Source organism: Brassica napus, chromosome C9 (assembly GCF_020379485.1).
Source record: "Brassica napus cultivar Da-Ae chromosome C9, Da-Ae, whole genome shotgun sequence".
NCBI lineage: Eukaryota > Viridiplantae > Streptophyta > Magnoliopsida > Brassicales > Brassicaceae > Brassica > Brassica napus.
In genome coordinates this window covers 40,795,964-40,800,739 of record NC_063452.1, presented here as the reverse complement: position 1 = coordinate 40,800,739, position 4,776 = coordinate 40,795,964, and the positions used below count along the sequence as shown (strand labels likewise).

At 32.3% G+C, this 4,776-nt stretch overlaps 1 pseudogene; it reads left to right on the top strand.

The window, feature by feature from the left end:
* The first annotated feature begins 402 nt into the window (after positions 1–402).
* On the top strand, positions 403–2,716 carry LOC106421462 (annotated as a pseudogene).
* The last annotated feature ends 2,060 nt before the right edge of the window (positions 2,717–4,776 follow it).

Below are 4,776 nucleotides of genomic sequence, written 5' to 3'. Positions count from 1 at the left end.
ATGGGGACACAGAACTTAAGGAGGCGTGAGACAGCACTACACTCGGAACTGGAAGCGCTAAGATGAGAAATGGAGAGTATGCTACAACACTCAACCTGTCAGAGATTTATGACAGATTGCAAGGACCTGATTGCAATGATAATGGACCCATAAGCTTGGCCAAACTTCTCAAATGAGCCGAAGGTAATACAAACTCTCCAGATGTGTTTTTCGGACTTCAAGATCAGCTACTTCCCAAGGACGCAAAATGAAATTGTCGATTCGTTAGCTGCTTTGCTTTATTGATTGTTCTATTCCGATCTGGTTACCAAAACCATCTTAAGTTTGAGTAATAGAATAGCCGTTTGTTGCCCAAAAAAAAAAAAAAAAAAGATCACATCTCTCAACTCGTATAAAAAGAAGATCCAAGGAGAAGGAGAATGGGATCCTAATAAGCTTTACATATTAAACCTATACTCAACACACTTGTATTCTCTTATTCACTTGTATCAGATCATAATATCAATAAAACACACATTTTCCATACAAAATCATTATTAGACTTGGAATACATTCTTTATTGCAACTTGGAATACATTTTTTATTAGTAAAGTATGCAATTTTCGAACAATCATTCAAATAGTTTAGTTCTAAAAAGTACACTTTTCTCTTTCTCGTCTCCACTCATGTCTCCGACGTAGTGACAATTCCACTATCACCGTAACCTAACCCTTACATAAAGCAAAGATTATCGACTCAGAATCATTCACTCACATAATACATCTCTTCTATCTCTCTTTCACTACCTTTGCGACATGGTGACGACTCTGCCGTTCTTGAATGTAACTTCCATCCCATCTCCGGCGTCCAAAACTTTTCTCCGACGACGTAACACTGCTTCCCACCAAAACTCTCACGCCTTCTCTATTGGAGAAGTCTCTTCACCCCTTAGCTCCTCTTCTTCATCGCATTCATCTCGGTTCTGTCGTGAGATATTTGTCAGACCGGAAGTATCATCTCCGACCCGATTGGTTACAGTGAGATCGCTGTTAAGCACGCCTCTAATTTCTCCTAATGATCAATGGGGAATGTGGACTGCACTTTTCGCCACTGGAACTTTCGGTCTTTGGTACGTCAACATTTTGATCAAATTTCTATGATTCTCACAAGAGGAAAGAGATGGGACCTAAAGTGTGAAACCATGTTGACTAATTTAACTTAGTTATTTGGACAAAAAACGGACATCTTTTTTTTTTGAAACATTATAGGTCAGAGAAGACCAGAATTGGAAGTGCGATGAGTGGTGCACTTGTAAGCACTTTGATAGGACTTGCAGCTAGCAACTTAGGAATCATATCTTCCGAATCTCCTGCTTTCTCTGTAATGATGAATTTCTTGCTCCCTTTAGCTGTTCCTCTGCTTTTGTTTAGAGCAGATTTGCGCCGTGTCATCCAATCTACTGGAAAACTTCTCCTTGCTTTTCTTATCGGATCACGTATAAAATGCTAATCCCTCCACCACTTATCTACATGATCATTTTTCTGCTTTCGAAACTATGCTTTTATCTAAGCCATTCTTTTGTTGTGAAAAATAGTGGCTACAACAGTTGGTACAGTTTTGGTTTACGTTCTGGTACCGATGAAATCGCTTGGTTCTGATAGTTGGAAGATAGCAGCTGCCCTTATGGGAAGACATATTGGTGGAGGTAACAAAATTATCAATTTAAATCACATTTGTGTGACAATATAAAGTTTTTTTATTATTATTGTTTATGTGCAGCTGGAAACTACATTGCAATAGCGAAAGCTCTTGATGTTTCGTCTTCAGTAATAGCAGCTGGACTTGCTGCGGATAGCGTAATATGCGCTTTCTATTTCATGACATTGTTCGCTTTAGCTTCTAAAATACCTGCTGAATCTTTACCACCACAAACTAGTGGTAAGATGGTGATGATATATACCTAACTTGTGTTTAATTCAGAACTAATCTTATAATGTGTTCTTTTTTTTTTTGCAATGGCAAGATTGTGTGAAGCTGAACGAAGGCAGAGATAAAATCTCTGTGATACAAATGGCTACAGGAATAGTTGTGTCTTTAGCTATATGCAAAGTTGCAACTGTTTCCCAAAGTATTTCGGTATTTCGGGTGGTAGCTTACCAGCAATTACTGCTATAGTTGTTGTTTTAGCAACTATATTTCCGTCTCAGTTTGACCATCTAGCACCAGCTGGAGAAGCAATGGCTCTAGTTCTCATGCAGGTGAGATGCTATGATTCAAGAGATATATTTTCACCATCTTTTCCTTATTGATGATATCAACGACCAATTCAGTCTGATGAAATTAGAATATACGGAAAACAGGTGTTTTTTGCAGTGTTGGGAGCTAGTGGTAACATAAGGAGTGTAATAGACACAGGACCAAGCATATTTATATTTGCTTTGTTACAAATAGTGATACATATGGGGGTGTTACTGGGAATAGGAAAAGTGATGAAAATAGAGCTAAAGCATTTGCTTCTTGCATCAAACGCTAATGTTGGAGGCCCCACAACTGCTGCTGGAATGGCCACAGAAAAAGGATGGAGCTCGTTGATAGTACCTGGGATTCTTGTCGGAATATTTGGGATTGCCATTGCTACGTTTTTAGGAATTGGATTTGGGGTTAAGGTCCTCAAGCTTGTGTGATGTTTAAGCATATTTTAAGTTACAAGCCTACCTGTTTTTTTTTTCCGACACCAGCTTACCTGTTTAAAAAATGTAATGTTGAATTTGGTATATTAATATCCCCTATATATTAATATATTAATTGAGAATCATTTAAAAAATTATAACTTTAAATTTGTATTAATTAAAAAAAAACTTTACTTAAGTGTCATTAGTTTAGGATATCAATTTGGCTTATGTGGCATCATTAAAATCAATTGAATAATTAGTAAATTCAAAATTCAATTGTTAGAAAAACTTATATTAACCCAAACATAAATGTATATGATAAATTTAATACTCGACGATCCATTAACTTAATGTCTATAAAGATAAAATTGTCTGCGACATATAATTATAGTCGCCCAAAAAACATATGGTTTGCCCCAAAAGTATGCTTATATAATATTATCTTTTATGATTCACAACAACCTTTTTCATTTTTGATTTAATAAAGTGCAAACAATTTTATTGTAATCATTTGTTTTCGTTCTCATAACGAACGCATTCCCACATATGATTCCTCCCACTGATTTTTTTTTTATAATGAGTTATTTTTACAATGAGCAAGGTCTTCAATAAATGTTTTTCACCATTATGTATACCAAGTTGTCTCAAATAATTTCAGAGTAATGTTTTGTTCAAAACTCAACACATACCCACGGATGTTATAGGTTCTTTAACGGTCAAACTTATTATCAAAGACGGTATGATGTGTTATAGGTTTTAGATTTCAGAGACAATGTGGTATAAATTTTTTAGAGGTCAATTTTTTTTCTTTAAGCAAATCATAAAACGACTTAGAAGTGAGTGTGTTTTATTCAATAGTAACTTTTCTAATTTCTTTATTAAACCAAGTAGTAAACAATGAAAATTGTATAATATCGAAGGAGTAGATCATTGATTGTTATATATCCGAGTATAGAACAATGAAATATATTTCAAAACAATATCAGTGGACTCTATAATTAATATACGGTTTATACACTGTTGATTTTGCTTATGTGGCACTGAAATTTCAATTTAACCAAACCAGAAATCAATCAAATAATTTTGAAATATTAGTTTTATAACGAAAAACAAAATCTTCATTAACCGTGTTACCTACTTTTAGAATTAATGTAATTTAGGTAGGTATATATATTATATATATTATGTTTTTATCTATTAACGAAAAAATAAATATATAAAGCTTAATCAAATAACTATTATATACATCGAATATATTTGCTCGACACACAATATTTCTGTATGACCTATATATGGGAATTTATATTGAATACTAAACAAACTTTGGCTCCGAGTTATTGCCCAAAAAATCACGGTAACTAAGGAAAAAAATAATTATTAGGCTGCGCGACAGTTAATGCTATTATACCTTCACCTTAACCTAACGAATAATCTTATATAAATTATTGCTAGTACTCCAACGATATCATCATCATTCGATGTAATCATATCGGCGACAACATTTTCATGTATAATAATTTACATAAAACTATACTACTATAGTTTGATTTGGTAACACTGTATAAACCGAATATATGTTATTTCTAGAAACCGTGGTGTATAGATATGGTTTCAGTATATAAATCGATCAAACCATATAAAATGATTAATTAAAATATAGTTGTATAGTTTTATGTAAATTACATAATATAATTATATACATGTAGTTTATTTTATTTATATGATCTTAATATTTAAGACGTTAATTTGAATAATTACATTTGTCTTAAATTTAGTATATTACTAACCATTTTTCTTTTCTTTTATGAATCTATAATAACTATAATTTAACAATTATTTTTAATAGTTAAATATAAAAGAAAAGCATTCTAAATTTAGAGTAGTATTTAATAAAATTGATGTATATAATAGTACAAAATTAAATTGACAAAATTTAATAAAAGATAAATATAGTTTAAGTTTTTTGGTATAAACCAAAAACTGACAGTATATAAACCGAACCAAACCAAAATAAATATGATTTTAATATGGTATCTAATTTTTATAAACCAATATATCGAAAAACCAAACCATGCCAGACTAAAATTGAATAAACCAAAAACCAACAATATATAAATTGAACCAA